The sequence below is a fragment of the Cygnus atratus genome, chromosome 1 (genome assembly GCF_013377495.2).
Source record: "Cygnus atratus isolate AKBS03 ecotype Queensland, Australia chromosome 1, CAtr_DNAZoo_HiC_assembly, whole genome shotgun sequence".
NCBI classification, from domain to species: domain Eukaryota; kingdom Metazoa; phylum Chordata; class Aves; order Anseriformes; family Anatidae; genus Cygnus; species Cygnus atratus.
Genome location: NC_066362.1, coordinates 120,920,115 through 120,937,308, shown reverse-complemented (window position 1 = coordinate 120,937,308; position 17,194 = coordinate 120,920,115). Strand labels below are relative to the sequence as shown.

Here is a 17,194-nt window from a genome sequence, read left to right as displayed (position 1 = left end):
AGAGTTGGCAAACGTAAGCTGGGAAAGGCATGGTGAAGTTCTGCTACGCCATCCCAGATATTTTCTATTATGATAACCATTCACTACTGAGTAGAATTCAATACATATTAATATTCTAAAGCTATGCCTTTCTTCCACACACAATTTCTCATTAGGAAAGTCTCTTAAATCCTAGTTTTAGTTTCACAACTGAATCCTTTCCCCTAATAATCATGCACAAAACCCTTGATTAATAGAACATTATCATTAGTGACACTGGGGGAATAAGCGTGCAATTACTGTAGGGTCCACAGAGCAGCAATGCACGTGACCTTTAGACAGTCTTTCATCTGTCCTCAAACTACAATTTCCAGAATTCCTCGAGCTTCTCTGATACCTTTCCTTTCTAGAAGTTTGCTCCTGCCAGCAATCACGTTTCACTCTTCACAGGCAGAAATATCTGACTTTAATACATCGACTTACTGATATGAATCTTGAGATTCGTCCTTCTAAAGGACATTTAACCTCCTGGAGGCAACCTGCCAGTGGTTCTTCTCTGTGACCACAAACACCAGAATACAGATTTACAGAAGCTCGATCAGAAGAGTAAACAAAAGCTACATGTGCAGCATTATCTCATCACCTCTGGTTTAACTCAATTAAATAGATCTTATTCTATCCTGGCCTTGTAGGTTGTGCATGCATTGACAAAGCAAACTCTAAACAAACACCTTCAGAGCCATACATGGCTGAAGCATAACTGCACTCCTGATCTCCAGTACCAGGGCACCTACGCAGTTTTCATAAAAATACATAATTTCCTATATTCTTCACACTGATCAACTAATTAAAACTATTATAATCAAGCATCTAGGGTAGAGAGCAGAATCCAGACTTCCTCCATTCACAGGTCACTAATAATCTTAAATAACATGACTCTTGCCTCTTTTAGAGGCCAAGAAAACCTCAGACTATTTTCTACACACTGAAAAAGTTCAAAAACGAAGATTTAAAGGTAGAACATTATCTGACATGTTGATCTGCTTATATTTGTGTTTAGTTCTATAGGTATGGGGCTTCCAAGCCCCATGGGGCAGCTCACTTACTCTGGACTTTCCCTCCATGGAACAAGAGAGAAAACAGGAAGAACAAGAGTAACAAAAAAAAAATCATGGGTTGAGATAGAGATGTGGAAATCACTCAGCAGTTACTGCCACAGGCAAAATTGATACAACCTAGGGAATTTAAGTTCACTTATTGCCAATTAACATAACCTAAACATTTAATTATTAAGTCTGGTATTGGGAAATAGGACATTTAAATGCATTTGAATGTGTTTTTCCTCTTCCTCTGCCAGACCCAACTTCACTTCCAGACCCAGTTCACTTCCAACATCTCTCTTCCCCCTTTCCTAGCCTCCACTTCTTTTCTCCTCCCTCTTCTACTGTCACAGTCCTGACAGCGAAGCAAGGAACAGCCCATGAAATCTGGGTTTTTCTCTGCTCCTCATTACCACTCCTCACTCTTTTCTTCCCACTGCTCCTTCCATCTCACCCTTTTACTTATTGCAGCTCGGAAGACAGAGTCATGACTTGTGTGGTTTTAAAGATATCAGGGAGGATGTCACAAGACAACACTATAATAAAGAGGGATTTCAATTCATCTTATTTAAGTTGTATATTATAACTTGTGAATGCTGAAACTTGAAATTTTTAGACAGTTAGAATGTGAGTCCAGGAGAAACCATACAACAAGTACTCAAGAAGTGCTTTTTTATGAGGTTCAGAGCAGCATGCAGGCCTGGCAAGAAATGCCAAGCACCCTTCGCATGGCCTTAATATACTGAAATTCAACACGATTTCCAGTTTGCCATTGATACAAGTATTTTTGTTTAAACCTCTGTTATATTTAAGTAACTTCTCTGTAAGAGACACCGGTGATTCCAATGCTGAAGTCCTAATTATGGCAATGTATAATACTAGAAATATTAATTACTTGTAACTTCATAGAAAACTCTTGAAAGCTTCCATTTGATTCAAGGATAATTATGCAGTCATAAAGCACATTTCCAGAATGAAGTCATGTACCATTTTAATGAAGGGGGAAAATGGTCAGGAAACATTTCAGAAAGCAGTTATCCTCGCTTATAACCATGTCACACCAGCTTTATTCCCTTGATACAGGATGACTAAGAAATGGTTTCAGGAGCATCAGTCCTTTTGCTTCAAAGTCAAATTATTTAAAGTATTACAACTGATTCAGATTATTTTGTATGTGCCTATCATTTTATTCTTTCAAAAAGAGGTGTACTTAAAAACAAACAATCAAAAACACAACAAACACAACACCCTTAAGCCTTTTTATTTATTTTCTCTCCCCTTCCCAGTTCCTATTCATAGAATTGCCCTGTTTATTGCTCAAGTAGTTTTTCTTCAGATTAGGTTGATTTTTGATACAGCCACTCTGTTTGGAAGAATAATCCCTAAAGGTCACACCTCAAAAATATTACCCACAGAGAGCTTAATACATACAACAACTTTTCTGGCCATCTCTATATAAAATTCACTATTATTTAGAGCAACAGTATAAACAGAGCAATTCAAGGATCACCTCCTCCAAGCTCAGTAGAGATGCATACCAACATAGAGGATGTCGAGTAAAATGACCAGGAGACCTGCATGGCTGAACAAGGAATTCCTGGCCAAACTCTCACACAAAAAGGAGGCCTACAGAGAATGGAAGCAAGACAAGCAGCCTGAGAGGAACACAGAGAAATTGTCCAAGCAGTCAGGGATCAGGTTAGGAAAGCTAAAGCCCTATTAGAATTAAATTTGGCCAGGGATGTCAAGGGCAACAAGAAAGGCTTCTACAGGTACCTCAGTGATACAGTGAAGACTAGGGAAATTGTGGGCCCTCCCCCAGAGGAAATGGGAGACCTAGTTACCCAGGATACAGAGAAGGCTGAGGTACTGGATGACTTTCGTGCCTCAGTCTTCTCCAGGCAAGAGCTCTAGCCACACAGTCCAAGTTCCAGGAGGCAAAGGCAGGGACTGGGAGAATGATGAACTGGCCTGGGTAGGAGAAGATCAGGTTCAAGACCATCTAAGGAACCTAAAGCCATACAAGTCCATGGGACCTGATGAGAGGTATCTACAGGTCTTGAGGCAAGAGGTGGATATAGTTGAAGTTCATGAAGTTCAACAAAGCTGACTACAAGGTCCTGCATCTGGGCCAGGGCAATCCAAAGCACAAATACAGGCTGGGTGGAGAATGGATTGAGAGCAGCCCTGTGGAGAAGGACCTGGGGGTGCTGGTTGATAAGAAGCTCCACATGAGCCAGCAATGAGTGCCTGCAACCCAGAAAGCCAACTGTATCCTGGGCTGCATCAAAAGAGGCATTGCCAGCAGGTCCAGCTCTGCTCTCCTGAGACCCTACCTGGTGTATCGCATTCAGCTCTGTGACCCCCAGCACAATGAGGACATGGACCTGTTGGAACGAGTCCAGAGGAGGGCCACAAAGATGATCAAGGGGCTGGAGCATCTCTCCTATGGAGACAGGCTGAGAGAGCTGGGGTTGTTCAGCCTAAAGAACAGAAGGCTCTTGGGAGACCTTATAGCAGCCATCCAAAGAGGGTCTACAGTAAAGCTGGAGAGGAATTCTTTATGTAAGTGTAGTGATAGGACAAGAGGTAACAGTGGTTTTAAACTAAAAAAGAGTAGGCTCAGGTTAGATATAAGGAAGAAAGTCTTTACTCTGAGGGTGGTGAGGCACTGGAACAAACTGCCCAGAGAAGCTGTGGATGCCCCATTCCTGGAAGTGCTCAAGACCAGGTTGGATGGGGTTTTGAGCAATCTCTTCTGGTGGGAAGCGTCTATGATTCTATTCAATGAGTCTACAAATCAGAACCATCAGAAGACAATCAATAGCCTGCTTTCTGCAAGGCTCTATACAAAAGAAAAAACTCCTGAAATCACAGCAAGTTATAAAGAAACCAGAAAAATCTCAAGTCCACAAGCCCCTTTTTTTTGGAAGTAGTGCAACATCATTCCAACAATGATCTCTCTGCTGTTTGAATTCCAGATGAAAGCTGTGACTGAAATTCTCCTGTACTCATGGTATTCATGAAATTGCTACCTCCAGTATCTACTCATAAGTAAATACATGATTTTTTTTTTTTCCATCAAAAGAATCATTAATCTGAGGCTATTCTTTTTCACCTAGCTTCCAGAAAGCAACTACTATAAAAAACACTGCTCATTAGGCTGTTAGTTTAAAAATTAATAGATGGAAATGAAGGAAAACTTTAAAGAAAAACTAGTATGATCCTATAAAGCCTTGTTCCTTTAACTTTTGTGTGCGCGTATGTGTGTGTATGTGCAAGTGCCCCATCAGGGACTGCTATTAGCCATTTAAGTGCCTCCAGACTTGCCATAAATCTTTTCTAAATTTTGGTTCTTCTGATTAGGCCATGACTTTTCAAGGTGCATTGTTTAAATGAAGCCATCGAAAATTATCTACAGCAAAAGAAAAACTTTCCAGTATTTTTAGAAACAGCTTTTGCCCTATATGCAGAGCAAATAATCGCAAAAATATCAGAAAATGAGTAAATCCACCACCTCTACAATGATTATAACAACACAGCTTCTTCTTCTAACAGGCAATCGCAAAGTTAGAAATATTAGGAAAAATCTTAAGGAAAAACTAAATAAATTTCACTGTAGTCCTGCCTTCCAAACATATTTATTTTAAGTATCTTAAAAATGCAAGAACTGACTGAAGATGGATGATATTTTTTTTTTTCCCCTCTTTCTAGATTTAATCATTTCAACCACTATCACGTGTTCTCTTTGGAATCAATAGAAAATTGATTCATTTTGTTTGTATGGAGAAAAGAAAATCCTCTCTCAAGGTATTTTTTATGATCAGTACAGGAAAGTCATTACTGTGCCCAGAAAATCTTGTCCAGAGGCTTAACACAAACACACTGAGAATGTAAGGAAATCACTTGAGATGCACTGTCCTGTTATGGAACAATGTCAACTGCTGATGAAAATCACAATAGAAGGGGTTATAACTCTTATGGTCTTTTTTGACATTTTGATCTCTAGACAGCCACACTTAAAGGCTGGAATACATTTCACAGAGTTACACTTATGCACGTGAACTAGTTTAGAATCCCTCACAGTTAAGGTCAAAACCAGAATGTACTATTTCAAAGGAATTATCCACCTTTAGGATCTGATTCATCTCATTCTAAACTGCCCCCTACCTCTCCCTCCCTTCCTCCCTCTCTCCAAATGTAAACAACCAACACACCATCTTAGATGACTCAAAAATATCAATATTCTCTGAGTACAGAGTCTAGCTAGCTCAGATGTTGAGTTCTGGTCTAGAGATAAAGGTTGTTAACATGAATACTACCCCAAAAATTCATACGAATATCTTCCTTCAATCTCTTATCCAGAGGCTTGAACTTAATTTTGTTTCTTCCACTGCCTGGTGGATGAATGTTCCAGATGGCCTTCTGCTAACAAGTACCAAGATGAAAACATCCAGCATTTCCACTCGGAATACACCAATTCACTAAGATTCCATAAAACTAACTGCTCTTAGGCACACAAGAATTTTTCTGGCTACATCAAGAATCAACATTTTCATAATAATAAACAACAAAGCCAGCTTAACTATAAAGAGAAATTAGTGTATTTCAGCAGGAATTACTATCTCTCTCTTTGACTGCCACTGAAAGAACAGAATCTTACTGCTTTCTACTGGACCCCACATGGTAACAAGTCAGACTATTTGCATGGCTGCACCCACATCTTGCATCCTTCATTGCAAGATGGCTTAGTCAAATGATGATTGTTTTGCTACTGTAAATGAAGGCTCTGCAAACATCATCTCTGCCTGGCAAGTAAATGATAACTTGCAAACTGGAACTGAGTTCTCCTTTTCCTCTGTGCTCAAACAAAACACAAGAACCAGCATTTTTTTTTTTAACTGAAGGCTCTATCTTTTTAACTGCAGGGGCTATGGCTTGCACAGTTCATGAACTTATCACGTATCTCCAGATTTCTTTATTTCATGGAGTGGACAGGTTGCTACAGATTGGAGTAACTTCTCCTACAAGATCAGACTTGCTTAAAATCTATAGATTAATTAAATGATCACTTTCGTCATGCATCCCACACACAAGTTACTTTATTGGCTGACACAAAGTCTCCAAAGTAACTACCCTATTAAAGCCAGAAAAAATTCCACAGGGAATGAGCAACTGAGTTTAACCAGGTCTAGCACATTATCTCAATACTTTGAAGGGAGAATTATTTTATAACTTTTAAAAGAGAAACTTCTGTAAGTGTCCTAACACTAAGTCATGGTTTTGTTATTATTACAACCGTGCATAGTCACACAGTATCTTCCCCAATTCACAGAATTGCTATAATACCCATATACTTGGGAACTTACCTAAAGCTATTGCTTTGAATTTCAAGCCCAGGGGCCACTACACCTTTTATCTGATGTTTAACTCTCAGGAAGTTTTAACAACAAAAGCCACTTTCATTGGGTTATTAGTTGAACTGATAGTCCTTGCAATTGTCACAGTATTCATACACTAAGTAACTTTAAGAAATACTCTTCTCAATCCTTTTGAGAATTTTAAATTCAAGACAACCTTTCCTTCTCTTCTGTTCTGAAATTGACAAATTTGACTGTTTGAAAACACACTTTCTTCAAATAACAAGGTTCTCAGATCTGGCCCACAGCAGGCACAAAGAATAAAGAAAGAAGCATGCAAATGTTCAGGTATTTTTTTTATTATTATATTTTGTTGAACAGAATCTTTCATATTCTGCAGTAAGAGATTTTTGCTAACTTTCCTCTCTCCTTTTGCAGCATGTTGAGACTGTAACATAGAGAAGAACTGAATTTGCACCATATTAAAAGTTTTTCAGCTGAAAGAAACTTTTTAAGAAGTGGAGCACTTCTTTATTACCAGACACTAAAAGCACTTTCAAATAGGCTGACGTTTGTTTTTGCTATAGATGGTTTTGATTAAAGAAAAACAATTTACAGGTTACTATTTATTCCTTCTGGGTCAAACATTTTACTCCTAAAGTTATTTTAGTGATTATCAGCATTTCTGTTTTTCTCATTCCCTGGTAATTGTGGCACCTTATTTCTCACTAAAATAGTCCACAGTCTATCATTAATCCATTCTTTTCCTCTTACCAATCATTATTTAGCATCAGAAATACCATAAAAAACGCTATCAAGAATTCAACAGCTAAAAATTTCCACATTTTACAATCAGAAGCTAAAGAAGTAGGATTAAAATAATGATTAGTACACCATCTTAATCATGAGTTTTTAAAATTTGTTTTCTATAATACACAAATCTGGAATTTCAGACTCACAGAGCTTGGATTCTCTCTTATGCAGTCTGAGATGTTCTCCACACTCAGGAATTTAACTTTTACACAGTCAAGAAAGAAAGAATCCAAATAAAACACCAGAGAAACATCTGGGATACTGGCACAAATGACAACGATTTTTCCTTACGATTTCAATAGGAACTTCTGAAAAAATGCCTTCCTGTGTACATCTTTGTGCCCGTTTAAGTCTAAAAGAATATAGCAGGATATTTTCAAAAGTTTAAACTACAGAACACAATCCACTGTATTCAACACCTGAAAAAGTTTTACCCTTGTAAGTTTCTTCAGCTCAAAGGAAATGCACGCTGCCACTGCATTAGAAGGGTGAGGCATAATATAAACATTGTCTTTTATTATTATTATTATTATTATAGTAGCAGCAAAGGTGAAAAACCCTCAGAACTGCCAATCACAATCTGGAAAGAAGTATTTTTTACATTAGATTCACCTTTTAAGCAAAGTAGTCTATTTCATACGTACATCAATGCTTTGTTCCTGGTATAAGGCTCTGCACAGGGGCTAACTTGACTCAAAGTTCTGACCTACTACTAGCTTTTACTAAGTGGTTAACATCTTGTTTCTATTGCCTTCAGTGGTTGCTCAATTGTGCACAGGGGATTTGTGAGAATAACACGCCTAAAAGGGAGTCTCAGTCCACAGCATCTCTTCCCTCCAAGCCCATTTCAAATCCAGAAATTTTCATCAAACACGTCACCAATTAACATTATTCATTCCTAGCAAGTCAGCATCTTAATTAACCTTCCATTTCTGACCAAATTTAAAAAAAAAATCCAAGATGCTTGTATGAGTTTTTATACAAAGTTCAGCAATCTGTTTGGCAGCTTTTCCAGTCCAGATTAACAGCCAGGCAGATAGTGGCCTATCTGCTCCAACTTTGCAGTGGAATATTTATAAAACATCTAAGCAACTTGTGATAAAGCAAATTCTATCAGTTATCCTCAAAATGAAGAATATGAAGGTACCTAATAGTTTTTTTGACCAATTTTAAGGAAAAGCCCTCTGCTATATTCAATTTATAAGGAATAAGAATCTCCAAGTCTCACCTCATACTCTACATTTCCTTAACTAAACCATCTTTTCTGATTTTTTTTTTCTTAAATCTACATATATCATATTTACACATAACATAGTGCTAAAGGTACAGATTTTGGAAATACTATAGTAACTGAGATTCTAAGATCTAAGCAGGATGTTTTGATCTAGACCTATTCTTAGCGAGACAAATACATAATGTGGTGTCAACAATTGGCACCAACTGCATCGGTGTGGCCTAACCTCGAGTACTGTGTGCAGTTTGAGGCACCACAGTAAAGGAAAGACATGAAACTATTAGAGAGTGCCCAAATGAGGACTATAAAGATGGTGAAGGGTCTGGAGGGCAAGACATATGAGGAGCGGTTGAGGTCCCTTGGTTTGTTCAGCCCAGAGCAGAGCAGGCTGAGGGGAGGCCTCATGGCGGCCTGCAGCTCCCTCACCGGGGGAGTGGAGGGGCAGATGCTGAGCTCTGCTCTCTGGGGACAATGACAGGACCTGAGGGAACAGCGTGGAGCTGGGACAGGGGAGGGTCAGGCTGGGTGTTAGGGAAAGGCTCTTCACTGAGAGGGTGGCCGGGCACTGGGACAGGCTCACCAGGGAAGCTGTTACAGCACTGAGCTTGACGGATTTCATTAAGTGTTTGGACAATGCTCTCAGATACATGGGCTGATTCTAGGTTGGCCTTTATGGAGCCAGGAGTTGGACTCAATGATCCTTATGGGTCCCTTCCAACTAAGGATATTCTATGATTGCTTGGAAGAACTACTGTTTATTTCCAGTAAGTAGATTAAAACCTGTTCTAATAAATAAATCTCCTTACTCAAGGTGAAATCTATTTAAAATTGAATACAGAGTTTTGGTTGACTTAGCAAATACAGTGCTTTCACTTCATCTTAAATTTTCATGTGAAAAAAATATCCAGTAAAAATGTAGGTACTGTTATGTACCACAAGAAACTTGTCAGATTATGTATTTAGCATTTACCTAAAATTCTCCCTACTTCCTTCGGGATTTAAAGACTAGGATAATACTTATTTCATTTTCTATATTGACACATCCGTCAGTATAATTCTGTTCTAATTGATCTTTCCTCAGTTGTCTTCCATTAGTAATTTTTCTGAGCAACCAAGAACTACATACACAATTTCAATGGGCTTCATTAATTAAATTGCGAGTTAAAAAAAGAAAAAAATGCTGTATACAAGCATTATTAATATTAGCTTAAATTGTGGGTTAGGGGCATAGGAAGTCCCAGTGGAAGATGCCATGTATAAGCAATTAAAACACATGAGAAATTTGTGAAGGAAAATAGAACAAGATTCAACCTGGTTGAATATTTTACCACAGTTACATAAATGATTTATTTGGAAAACAATGCTGAAACACAGCATGAGTAACAATGACAGAAAATTACACAGAATGTGATATAGTGGCAAATAAACCTAAGTGATCATTTGACAGAACAGACTAACGATTACAATTTGACAGACAGTTCTGAGGGCACTGTGACTGCTGAATATTAATATAAACCCAAATATTTATAAAGAAGTCAGGAAAATAAAAAGCAAAACAGGGTAGAGATTTGTACAAGTAGCAAAGGACCACGCACTAGAGAGCATCTACTTCAGCAGGATGAGAAGGTTGCCTTTAGAACTAACAGAAGAAAAAGAGTATTTAGAATACTGCAGGTTTTGATGTGTGCGCACTGAGTGGGTATGAGGGGGTAAGTGTGCTAAATCTGAAAATTAAAAAAAACAGGCTCTTGGTGTATGAAACAGCTTTATATTCACGGGACTACTTGTGACACTGAGTTTCACCATCAAGTTCAAATCTGAAGTTTGATATTGCTTCCCATCTATCCCACTTCTTGCTGCAGCTTAACAGACTGGATTCTCATCAGCATAGAATCACTTTGTCCTCTCTCACTTTGGAAGCTGATCGGCAGAACAGTTAGGTAGGAAATGAGCGAAGTCTTTACAGTACTTCATTTGTGATGCTCTCAGCATTATATGAAGAACAGTAAGGCTGCCTACTGAACCTTATCAATGAACGGCATTGCTACAAGCTATGAAATACACAAATGTATGATCAGATGCCTGAATTATACCATCCATATACTAAAAATCCATGGTGAATATGATCGTGACCAACAAATATGAAGATACCTATTCTGTTTATTGTACTAATATTACCCCTAGTTTTATCTATAAAATGTTTTACTATAAAATATTTTATCTATAAAACGTTTGCTGTTAAGATTCTTCACATATTTTTAGCTCATTTTACATTTCAATGGTTTTATGCATTTGGACTTAGTAAGACATCCACAGAAACACATACGCACTTAGAATTTACATTTGTGTTACTGTGATCTTATCGAAGTATTTAGTCAGCTATTAACAGGGCAATAAAACAAGCACATAGTACACAAATTACTGTTTAGCCATGAACTTTCTTCATTTTTTATCTTTATTATTGCTGTACCGTATATTTAGTAGAAGTATTTATACACATACATCAGATACAAGTGCATATGTGGACTAAACTTTAGGATATATTCTATAGGAAACTTATGTCCTAGAGAAAAATCTATTTGTTCCAACTATAAAATCTATGTCTATTTTGTCCCTCCCATTCTGATTTTTTTTTTCCACAAAGCATCTCCATTTCCCTGTCAAACCTGACAACCCTCTCATATTCACATTTTAAGTACCCTTCCTCCTCACTGATGTTATTTCTCTTCATGCAACCTACATGATCTCCTAAAGTTCATTGTTTCCTTTGAACCTTAGCTCTCCGCAGCTTCTAGCAACTACAGAATCAGTGGTTGCTCCTGTCTTAACTAAGAAGAGAAAATTTAGACCAAAGAATTACTACATTTTAAACATTTTCTTTATTTATAAGCACAGAAACAAGCCTCCCCCTTTGACAGAAGGTCCTATTATCCTATTTGTTTAATGTATGGTAAACCATTTAATAACTACTGTTTTATCCAATCTCCAAGGCTGTAAAAATATCTTTGTAGGAGAGAAAACACTAAAGTTCTGGATAACAAATTTTGTTAATGGTTTTTCCTACCACATGCCTCTGTGACAGAAACCCAGCTTTCCTTGCTTTCAGTAGAAAAGCATTACTGTAAGTCCTGAAGATGACACATGAGCTTTTATGTGACATATATGGTGAGGTCATAGATTAAACATTCTTACTCACTGAACACACCTGAAGCAGAGCAATAACAGGACATACAGGGTAGGGGAGGAAAACAACAGGGGAAGGTATCCTTGTGGGTCCCTTCTAACTCAGGATATATTATGATCACTTGACCCATTTCAGCTGAGAAATATACTCAGCTGAGTATATTTTGCAATATCAAGATTACTCAGCAGTGTATTTTCAGCTTCAAGGCATTTTCCATTAGCATGTGCTCTGGGCTTCGTTAAAAATATGGATCTGACATTACCGATGACAAGGCAACAGAGGTTTGTGGCCCTTCAGAAGAAGCACAGATCTCCTCACGTAGTCAAACGTACAAGCGGATGCACGCTCTGTTAAAATCTTCATTCTTATTTGATATATTATTTAACAAATCAAATTATATTTTGTTATTTAATTAGTTAAATGATGATCAAATGTAAATATTTCAGAATATAAGACTTCAGAAATACAGTGATCATTGACTTGACAACTACCTACAAAAACAACAGCAATGCAAAATTATACTAGAGTGCTCTTTATAATTCAAATTCAGCATTTCAAGTGACATTATAATCTCCAAATCCACTGCGACAGAAAAATCTTGTAATTTGTTTTATAATGGATGTATTCCCACCAAATTAAATCCTAGTCATTTTATGTTTTCTCACTTGTAAGAGGAAGCGTCTGCTTTTTCTTTGAATCTCTTAATGAAATAGCCTTCCAATCATTTATTACCATTAAAACCTGTAAAAGTTACTGGTTGTCATTTAGTGTCTGGTTAATTGATTTGCTTACATGTTGATGAGGTAGTAAAAAAATCTATTCATAATATATGGAAGAGAAAATGGTTTTTCTCTATTCAATAAATATGGAAGAGAAAATGGTTTTAGATGAAGTAACTATTTTTTACTATTTCTATTTGCTTGAGACTGAAGAAAAAGCTAGACTTTAAACTTAACAGAGAAGAACTGCAGTTTAATTTTGGCGGAATTTATCTCAAAGAGAGTAGTAAAATCTTACAACATTGAAATGGATAAAACAAGCAATCAATTTAAAATCCTAATCTGTATTACAAATTCATTCAGATAAAATTCTGCCTGTTTCTCTACTCAGCCAATAGTGTATTATTCTTTTTGAAGGTATTTCCATAGTCCCTTCTCCTGCTCTTGTTCAGAGCTGTGCTAAGAACCAAAGACAAAGTATATGTTGACATACCCATCTGAAACGATGACATATCCAGCTGAAATTTGTACTGACAAATGGTAAAGCAGTAGTTAAAAGGTTGTGCTTCCACTTGTTGTACTTCAATGTTAATGCAAGTCCACTGTCTACAGTTCCAGTAGAAAGAATGCTTAGAGATTAGAAAAAATTTGTATGCCAGAAAACCAATGAGTTGAAAAAATTTAACAATTTTTTCTTGCATTTTTTTTTAAAGGAGAATCTTAAGACAAATAAAAACAGTACGGAGAGAAGACATGATTACTTTTTAATTCTTTTTCAAGGGATTTTTATCATTTTCTTGTTTTAAAGCTACAAAGGTACATTATCTTTATTTTTGTTAGCTACAAAAAGGTAACAATTGCTCACTGACTCATTGATACAAAATACAGTTTTGGAAGCCAGTGTCTACCAAAGCAGATGTCAAAAACATCCGCTACTCATACATTACAATGAAACAGTCAAAATGCACAGCTGCAGAATACCTCAGACCAGGTGACAGTACTCACAAAACATGAATTATATACTTAAATGAACTATCAAAGCCATTACATCTATTTACACTGCATTTTGCTACTTTTGAAATAGAAGCAAAAGCTACTCACAAATTAGGTATTCATAACTGATGACATTATTAATGCAATTTGTCTGACCCCCATTACCTAGCTCTTACAGAGTAGTTCAAATACTGGCAGAATACTGAATATTCAGACAAGCAAACACAAAGAGATTTCTCAAAAACCATCTGCTGTCACTACAGATAAGGATAGAATGCATCAGAAATGTCATCGACCATATTATATTCTATTTTGAATATCTAAAAATAACATAACCATTAGCACTGCAATGTGATAAATCATTAGATTTTCAATAGGAGAGAAGACCCCTGCTGATCTACATTTATTTTTCTAAATAACTATGTAACAGGACACCAGACACTAAGAGAGCTCATTAACTGGAAGTTTACTTCTAGTAACAAGCCAGTGGCATTAGTTTAACAGGTAGCTCCTGACCTAAACCACTCCAAATATTTATGGGTAAAGTCCAGTATAACATCCTGTAACAACTACTTCTTTATTATTGTGAATCCTATAGACTTTCTTCTTAATTTTTTCCCCTTTTATTTTTAAAACATACACTGACAGCATACTAGCAAAAACATTTCTAAATTTTAGGGCATGATAGAAAACAAGTATCTTCTCATATTCCCTTGACACTAGCCATGTCAGCAAGATGAACAAGAAAACACTATTACTGCTGTATACAACTAGTGGGTACAGACAGGGTTAATGACTTGATGAACTACAATGCTGATGGATTTTTTCTCCTTCCTCTTCTCTGTGCTACAGGTATGGTTGAGATACAGAAATATGCAAAAGCAAGATCAAACAAAAAGTTATCAAATGGAAAAACTGTCTGCGTCTCATTATCACTTAATAATGGTGCCAAAAACTCATATCATCAGTGCAAATTAAGGGAAAATATGGCAAATGTGACTAAGATAGATTAAATGAGGTTTTAATCAGGCTACACCATAAAGCATAAGAAACTGGATAATTACTTCACCTAAAAAGAACAGCAGAAATGCCATTATATAACTTCAGAGTCTACTTATTACTGGGCTAGCACAAACAAGCACAAGACCCAGAAAAATGACAGCAGGCACAAGTTCATTAAAGAATCACTTGTTTATTGCTAGAAGGGAACAACACAGACACTTCATCTCCTGTGGCTCTGCCACTGCTACCATACTTCTACTACTCAGCTGTTGTAAGGGGAAAGAGGACACAGCTCCAATGTATTCCCAGATTCAGTGTCAGAGGGAGCATTCCCTATTGTCCCTCAAAGATTACTCTGATGCTAGGTCATGCATGTTTTATCCCAAAGCACACCTTGCTACACAAGGATTAACAAGTTTTGTCACAGAAAATTGCTACCATACAATAAACACAAGGTTCCAGAAAGACTTATTTCTCCAGCACTGCATGTCTAGCAGAGGGTGTTTGACAGTGTAGTATCAAACTTTCATTTTCTCTACAGTATGATACTGTCTGTGCCTCAAAGCCAGGCATCTCTTTGAAGATCACTACACCATTGTTCAAAATATTTAATTACCGTGAAAAATGAAGAGAACCTGGAAGATATGATAGCATGCAGTATCAAAAGAACCATTGCAAACATTTCATAGCAAAATTGATGGAATATTAAACTGAATATTTGCCTTAACTTTCCAGGAATTTGCTTGACTATTGAGATTACTTGATGTGTTTACTGGTTTTACCCAGCTGGGCAGCTGAGCTCCACTCCCAACCACTCTCTCCCTCTCCCTCCTCAAAGGGAAAGGGGAAGAAAATATGATGGAAAGGGCTCAAAGGTTGAGATAAGGACAGGGAGATCGCTCAACAATTATTTCATGGTGAAAAATAGACTCAAAATAGAGAGATTAATATATACTTATTGCCTATTACTTACAAGCTAAAGCAGAGAGAAACTCAAAGCAAACTAAAAACACTTCCCCCTCTCCAACCTCCTCCCACCGAGCAGAGCAGGGGAACAGGGGAGTGGGGGCTGCGGTCAGCCCCTAACGCTTCACCTCCGCTTCTCCTTCACAGTCACTCTCTGCCCCTGCTCCACGTGGGGTCCCTCCCACGGGATGCCGTCCTTCCCGAACTGAGCCTGCTAGGGCTGCCCACAGGCAGCAGCTCTCCAAGAACTGCTCCCACATGGCTCCGTACCATGGGGTCCATCCATCCCCCAGGAGCAAACTGCTCCAGCACGGGTCCCCCACGGGCGGGCGGCAGCTCCCTCCAGACTCCCTGCTCCTGCGTGGGCTCCTCTCCCAGGGGCTGCAGCTCCGGCCCGGGCCTGCTCCTGCGGGGCTCTCCATGGGCCGCAGCCTCCTCCAGGCCACATCCACCTGCTCCACGTGGGCTCCTCCACAGGCTGCAGCGTGGAGATCTGCTCCATGTGGGACCCATGGGCTGCAGGGGACAGCCTGCTCCACCAGGGGCCTCTCCACAGGCAGCAGGGGAACTGCTGCTGTGTGCCTGGAGCACCTCCTGCCCTCCTGCTGCAGTGACCTGGTCTGCAGGGCTGCTTCTCTCACATGTTCTCACCCCTCTCTCCCAGCTGCTGTTGCACAGTGTTTTTCCCTTCCTTAATTCTGCACTCCCAGAGGCCCAACCAGTGTCACTCCCTGGCTTGGCTCTGGCCAGCGGTGGGTCCCCTTTGGAGCTGGCTCTGGTCTGTCATGGGGCAGCTGCTGGGCTCTTCTCACAGAGACCACCCCTGCAGCCCCCCGCTACCGAAACCTTGACACATAAACCCAATGTATATGCCAGAAGGAACAACTATTGAAGTTCACAGGTAAAAATTCAGTATACAGCCAATAATGTGTAATTACTACATGATGTTGACCATAACACAATTGTTACTGTTTATTTGTTCTAATTTGTACTTGGGGTATTTAAAAAGATGCTTATGAGAAAGAAGAGCTCCCTCTGACAGGGCTAACACCAGACCTATTCTCTACTTCATATCTAAAATTTTGGAAAGAGGACAAACATATAATTTACTATATGTCAAAGTAGTTGCACTTACCCTTTCTGCTAACACAGGCTTAAAAAAATATTTGACGTGAACAGAAAAAAAAATTATATTCAAGTCTTTCCTCATTCCTATGGTATTTGAAAATGCCTTCTGCAAGCCTCTGCAAACTCCAAAACACACAAAAGCACAGAACTTGGAATATTAAGCTTTTTTGTTAACCTCAAAGACTGGAGACTCTATTCTCCTATAGGGAATCCTCCCCCCCCCCCCCCCCCGCCAGCACACCCAGATGACTGGTACACTCCAACATAACAGTGTTACTTGATAAGAGGTACACTGGACAGAAAGCCTTTAGTGTATTTTCTGAAGTTATACATGAAAAACAGAACCATGTTCCTCCAAAATTGCAATACAGAGAAGACAATCATACAAAACCAGTTAACTGCTGGAAGTTGTAACTCTAGGTACTGGTAGTTAGGCATAAAAAATAGATTAATCGTAACAGCTTGATCAAAGCTGTTGAAAATTCCATGTGTATGAGTTATAATTACTGATGTTATCGTTATTTGGTTCATTCTCCTAAGATATTTCAAGTCTTTTGCTACAATTAGCTAAAGTTAACTCATACAACAAAGACAGCAAATATCTCCATCACCCATATTTCTCACATATAACAATAATTCAGAATAATGAGTTGAGAAACAGGGAGCTGAAGATTTTGCTTTTCCGCTTATCTGTAAAACAAAAATTTTCAAAGAAA

General features: G+C 38.3%; 1 protein-coding gene across 1 annotated transcript in view; it reads right to left on the bottom strand.

Moving 5' to 3' along the window:
- The window catches only part of DMD (dystrophin), a 1,075,555-nt gene that overhangs the window by 830,516 nt on the left and 227,845 nt on the right, over window positions 1-17,194 (bottom strand).